The sequence below is a fragment of the Sinohyriopsis cumingii genome, chromosome 6 (genome assembly GCF_028554795.1).
Source record: "Sinohyriopsis cumingii isolate HCF-2022 chromosome 6, ASM2855479v2, whole genome shotgun sequence".
Taxonomy (NCBI): domain Eukaryota; kingdom Metazoa; phylum Mollusca; class Bivalvia; order Unionida; family Unionidae; genus Sinohyriopsis; species Sinohyriopsis cumingii.
Genome location: NC_142966.1, coordinates 76,553,693 through 76,561,123, shown reverse-complemented (window position 1 = coordinate 76,561,123; position 7,431 = coordinate 76,553,693).

The window sequence follows — 7,431 nt, the reverse complement described above, 5'->3', positions numbered from 1 at the left end:
AAATAAATATGAATTAAATCAGATATACGTAACACCTTCCCCCATAAAAAAAATATATATATACGATAAAGCTTTCTTTTTACCATAGATTAATTATACACGAGTTTTAAGAAAAACATAAGAAGTACTCTTATGAATTATTAACAGTGTAAATGAAATAATACATTTGTATGCACGGGAAATTCTGGGTTTTACATGTCCATGTCCCACAATATGTCATAGAAAAGTTACACTAGCACGACAGAACTCACTTTTAGATAAATTAATTGTCAAACATGCATCTGTGAGTCTGTCAAAGAATTTCGGAATTGTTGCTAAATGTTCTTTCCAGATGTCGTTGTAGATGATGACATCATCGACGTAAGCGTCACAATTGTCTAGACCAGAGGTAATCGTAATCATATTCATGAGGCGTTGAAATTTACTTGGCGACCCTTTCATCCCGAAAGTTGTTGCTGTTGTTGTTGTTGTGTAGTTTAACGCCATTTTTCAGCACACGAGACGCTATACATGGCGGCCAGTATTAATGGGGGAGGAAGAACCCAGGAAAACCCCGGAAAGAGCCATAGACCCACGAGAAGCTACTGGCAAGCTTTCTCACATACCCACATTAGCCGAGACTCGAACTCACGCAGACAGAGGTGAGATGGCAATGATCCGTAACGAAGAGCGCTTTAGACCACTCGTCCACTCGGGGCCCCCATCCCAAACAGTATTACTATATATTGGTAAAGTCCATCTGGAGTCACGAATGCTGAAATTTTCTTTGCTCTTTCCGTTAGTGGAATCTGCCAAAATCCTTTCAGAAGGTCAAATTTGGTGACATACTTGGCATTCCCAATCTTATCAATACAGTTATCAATTTTTGGTAAAGGGAATGAATCTGTTTTTGTCACACTATTTACCTTCCTATAATCAGTACACATACGGAAAGTTTTATCTGGTTTTGGAACAAGCATGCATGGTGAACTCCCGTCACCTTTACTGAGCTCTATACAGTTATTCTTCAGCAAATATTGAATTTCCTTTTGCAAGTATTCCTGTTTAAGAGGGTTCATCCTGTACTGGTGTTGTTTGACAGGTTTGGAATTTACAATTTTTTCGTCATGGAAAATTGTCTTTGTTCTTGCAGAAACATCTGGAAATAAGTGCTCATATTCAAGTACTAACTGTTTAAGTTCATTTCTTTGTTGCTGTTGCAAAAGTGAAAGTTTATGGTTCAGATCTTTCACAATTTCTGAATTCCGAAGATTTGTCACTCCAATGTCAGTAGAATCTAATGATATTCCCTCACATAAATCTTCACCGAGTGGGACAGGTACAACTAAATTAATTGCATGTTTAACTTGGTATCTTTCAATATACTGGTACTCCTATAATTTATTTAGATCCCATGAGCACTAATATTATAATTTAACTCATTCATTTTCTTCTTAACCTTGTAAGGGCCGTATTATCTAAATTGAAGAAAAATTTGGAGAATGAGCAAGAGAGACATAACTCCATTATTACAAAACTCAAATGTTCTATCCATTTTAGTTCTGTCAAACCATAAATGCACTTCTGACTTGAATTGCTGAACGCCAAATTCAAACACAATAGGCTGGAAAGTTCCAGACCTAAAATTTGACCCTTGACCCGATTGAATAGAGTTAGAAAGGCTAAATTGAGTGAAAGACTTTATCAAAGCTTTTACTATTATTTTAGATTTTATATTCCTCAAGGGAATTGCCTCTGAAACTTTGTTCTTGCACACATAATGGTCAACATGTATTGGTTACCTGACTTACTGTGATCAATAAATGGTTCGTTAAAGGCAGGTATAGGTTGTAGATGAGCTTTGGAAATTTTCTGAATTGGTTTTCCTACCATTTTACAGGTCACAAGATCTAAAGTATTTGGCAACATTACTTTTGATTTTTGGCCAATAAAAGTGAGTTAAGATCTTGCGATGTTAAGTTTCATTGATCCCTAAACGACCAGCCAAAGGAATTTCATAAGACAAAACTACGTATTTCCTGTCTGTAAGGTTTTGGAACTACAATTTGATAGTTCACTGACCATTCGTCTCCATTTTCTCATATGAATGCCATTTTTAATGAATTAAGAGACAGGAACTTTAGTAGCTTCAGTTTCACTAATGACTTTCTGAAACAAACAGGAGATCTCAGGATCATTTTCCTGTTCGACGACAAGTGATTGTCGTTCATCACCCTTAATAGAATAAAGAGAATGAGTCGTTAAAAGAGGATCACTGTGATCAATACCTTCTGATTGATCCAAACAAGGAGTGAAGGTGACCTCATCAAAAATCTGACCAATACATGTGTCAGCTAAAGGAATACTTTCCTTATCTACATCATTCTAAAGAGCTTTCTTTGCCATAGCTCTGGTAAGTGCACAAACTGGAAAAACATCAGAGAATACTTTTCCAATTGGATCGACTTTCTGATCCAAGCAAGGCTTGTCAGTCACAAGTGGATTAACCACAACCTTGTCTCCAGCTAGGTCATTGCCTAGTAATAAATTAATGCCATCAACGGGCAAAAAAAGAGACCGTTTCGACTGTCGCGGGTCCTGGAACTAAGTCTGATGACAAATTTACACAGTGGAGAGGAACATTAACAAAGCCGCACTCTACTCCCTGGATAAGAACACTCTCATTAGAAGAAGACTTCTCAGAAAAAGGCAAAGTACCCGACAATAAAAGACCCTGAGAAGCTCCTGTGTCCCATAAAATTTTAATAGGGATAGGATTGGCCGAATCACCCAAGAGTGACATAGAACCTTTCGATATGAATGGTTCATAATTCTCCATAATCAAATCGGACTGGTGTTTGTTAGACCCAACAAATGTATTGCTTTCAATACATGACCGTGACCTTGACCTCTTAGAGAAAAGAGCATTCGGAATAGGTCTGTCTTCATTCTGATGGCTATTTTTCAATTTGTAGCAATCAGAAATAACGTGTCCTTTTTTTTCTTGCATTAGGTATACGTAGGAAGAGACAAGGATCTTGAATCAAGCTTCTCCGAAGTTTGATTTTTAGAAGTTGTGCCAGTTTGAGTTTTAGAAGGGCTTGTATTAGGCTGAAATACTTTTCTGCTAAAAGATGGTTGAGTAGAAGTCTTATTTACAAAAGGAATTTTATGAGTTAAAGAATAATCATCAGCAGCACGAGCAGCATTTTCCAAGGTTTCAATCTGATTCTCGTCAAGATAAGACTTACTGTCACTATGTACACAGTTTTTGAACTCTTCAGGTAATACAAGTTGTTTAAGCCTTTCATAATCTTGTTCAACTTTCTTGGCGAAGCACCATCTATCATATAACTGCTCTTTTCTGTAGCAAATTCGACATGAGTTTGTCCAGCTTCTTTTCTACAGTTTCTGAATATTTGCCGATAAATTTCAGGGACTAACTCATAACCCCTTAAGATGCATTCTTTGACCGTATCATAGTCACTACTTTGTTGAACTGACAGTGAACGGTAAATATCACTAGCTTTACCAGTGAGTACACATTGTAATAATTGAGTCCAATGCTCCCTTGGCTACTTCAACTTTTCAGCAACTTTTTCAAAATATGGAAAATATTTGTCTACTTCTTTTTCTCTGAAAGGTGACACTAATCTAATATTCTTTGCAAGATCAAAACTTAAATTTGGAATTGAAGCATGAATGTGCTTTTCACTTGCCAGTTCCATTTCTTTCATTCTACATTGGTATTCCCTCTCTTTCTTCTCTCTTTGCAGTTGTATTTGTTCTTTTTGTAACTGCATTTGTCTTTCTGTCTCTTTTTCTTCCTTATCTAACTGCATTTGTTTTTCTTGCATTTGTCTTTCTTTTTCTTCTGCTTTTAATTGCATTTGTTCTTTTTCTTTCTCCAATTTCATTTGTTCTTTCTCTTTCTCCAATTTCATTTGTTCTTTCTCTTTCTCCAATTTCATTTGTTCTTTTTCTTTTTCCAATAGCAACTGCATTTGTTTTTCTTCTTTATCTTTCTGATGCTCCAGCTTCCTCAATTCCAATTCCATCTTGTATTTTAATTCTAATTCCTTCATTTTTTGTGTCAGAGTCTGATACAGACGTACTGGCTGAAACGAAAGCACTTTTATCCAAAACATTCCTTTCTCCCACATACTGAACCAAAATATTTCTTATTTCCTATTTCGTTAAGGAAGCCTTTACTTCCGAAAGATAGTATTTTCTGACAAGTTGAATCAAATCATCTTTTTTGAAAGGATCTAATTGTTCCTGGGCAGGCTATGAAGGAAAGATTTCCACTTTTTATGCCATTTTTAAAAAAAGCATGTCGATTTCACTAAAGATTTCAAAAACTAGGGAAATTCAAATTTAAAATTACAACGTTTTCTGAAATATTTTATTCAAAATACAAAATCCTTAGGACGAGCGCCCAGTTTCTATGTTACGTGTTTAGCTTGAATGAAAATAGAACGTTTTTTACTAATTTTGAATCAAGGTCAGCATCCAGGCCAACACCTGGTGTTTATGAAAAGAATGATTCAGGTCAACCAATTTTCTGGAAAAATATCATCTCCAGTGAATAAATTTACATTAAAATAGCATGTAAGAAAAATAAATTTTTGTTAAACTGACAAACAAACAATTAAATTAAAATAAATATGAATTAAATCAGATATACGTAACAACACACACACATACATACATACATACATACATACATACATACATACATGCACACACACACACATATATACATACATACTTTCGTACGTACATACGTACATAAAACAAGTATGCATGCATATATACAAAAATACATGGAGCAGACATACACAGACACACACACACACACACACACACACACACACACACACACACACATATATATATATATATATATATATATATATACACACACACACAATACATATAAGTATGCATACCATTGGAAACAAATACCCATTTAAAGATACAAACGCACACCGTTCGCCTTGTAATTTTTGGCTTGTACCAATTACGTGATATAAAATGGTCACTATTAAATATCAAGGAATTTCACCAGGATCTAGCACAAATATAGGAAGTACCACCTTATGTACATTGCAAAATATCAGGAGAAATAAATATACATGTAAGATCAATAGGTGACAATATATAAACTGTGCGCGAGGCCCCCTCAGTCGAATGACTAAGTTCCTTTTTATATCTCTTTTCTTTTCTTTATTCTTGTTGATATGCAAACAAAATCCCAAAGGTTCTCTACACGGCCATGAAATGTTAACGGTATATAATTAGCAGAGTACTTGTTTCGTATTCCTAATTGCTCTGAGTTCGATGCCGCCATTGTTATGTATATTTAATTTGTATTGTTTGTTGGCTTTTCTCAATGATTATATGTTTTATATATCTGTATTTTGTACTTTAGCTTTCTTGCAAAAATCAAATTTAATGGTGTACCTGACCAGCGACATTTATTTCCTAAACAACACAATATGTAGCTAATATTTCTTTATGAGTCTAGATTAAATATTCAGATAATTAATAAGTGTAAACATGTTTACTTCAGTTTGAGTTAAAGATATAGTCTTGAATCTGACCTTAGTATCTTCCAGAAAGAAAAATTCCAATTAAGTTGACAGAATATTTATAGAAAATGATAATTGTGACTTACATCAAGTAGAGGGGGCATATAATCTTGTTTACATTTAGATTATTCATTCTTGTCTTAACATCCGAAGCAGAATAAGTCTTAATATTGTTCAGTTTCTAATTTCGGTGGATTAATTTCTGAAATTATTATTTGCTGGAATTACAAAGTGCTGAATAATAATCTTTGACTAAAACTTTAATTTGGAATTTTAGTGAATTCAGACAAAGACATTTTGGATTTATTATTGTGATACATCAAACGACTGTTAACAAATCACGACATTCCATGGCACATCGGCATAGTCGAACTACAGGTACATCAACACATTCAATATTGGAATTTATTTGAAACTTCATACATTTAGACTTAGGGTAGATCTTTTAGGACTATTTGGAATTTAATTCACAATACCGCAAGTTATTTAAAATTAGTAGTTGAATGTTACAAAACTTGTTGATTTTCGCTCTTTTCTGTTACTTAGTTTAAGACCATTTACCAAAATCAAGTTATGATGAGATGTATTCTCCACGTGTCCAAGTTTTTCCTCGCCTTTAATATCACTGCTACCTGCGTCTTCAAGAATGTTTGGTACAGATTGTTTTAATTTGGTTAATATGTGCAAAATACAATCTTTAACTGAGTGTAATACAAACACGGTCATCTGAAAAAAAAACTTTAGTGTACTGTGTAAATCGTTCTAAAATATAATAAAAAATCTCTTTAAGACAATAATATCAACTCTTTTTAGACCTTGCTGATCTAATATTGAGAACTAACATCTTATAGTCAATCACATTAATATTTTTAGCGTTTATTTGTGTGGATGCATGTACATGTAGTACATGAATGCTGTTTCAATAAATGCAAGATAAAAGAGACAACACAGAATTTTTGAGAATAAGAATGAAAGTAAACATAGATCGTTTTCTCCATTTGTAAATGACTCAAGATTATGTATGAAGAAAAAAATACAGAAGGGAAATGAAAGTGTATAACGCGAGGAAGGCTTCTTCAAGTTTATGTGGACATTTGTTTGTGTCTGTATGCCATCCATTTCTACTTGTCGCCAAACGGTACCAACAAAGACTGCACAAATGGCTTCTTTTTTTCCAAACTTGTTGAACAAATTACCATTTTAATCATATGAAAATTTTGACATATACAAAATGCTTTTTTTTCAATTTTAGGAATGTTTTAGTGATACTGAAGAGCAAATGAGCAGTAAATATTTTTTAAATTATTTGACATTGATTATTGAAATGAGTAAATGTTTTCTTAAGAAATCTGTTTTTTTCCCCATTATATCTTGCTGGATTACAAAGATGAATTGCAGATTTTGACGTTTCTGTTCAATCATTTTCAGCTGGTTCTGTTTATATTATTGTTTTAAGAACTATTACAGATTTACAGATCCTCCATCTTCTGCAAAATTTAGACTTAGTTCTCTCTCTATCTCTGTCTGTCCGTCTGTCTGCGTCTCTCTTTATGTTTATCTGTCTCCATCTCCCTCCCGCTCTCTCTCTCTCTCTCTCTTTATATGCTAATACAAATAATACTGGTTAGAGAATTATTAATTCCTCCTCTACTGAGATTCGATCAGACATCCCCTGAGAATGCTAGGATGGACATCAGCGCAGTCCGAAATTGATAGAAGAAAATTGATGTTTTTACACAGATTGTGTTTGATGCCTAATAACGTACATACTAAACGTGTGTTTAACGTTGCGTTATTTCACTTCATTTTGAGCGGATGCATGTCAAGCTACTGGTTAATTTAAAATGTGTATTATATG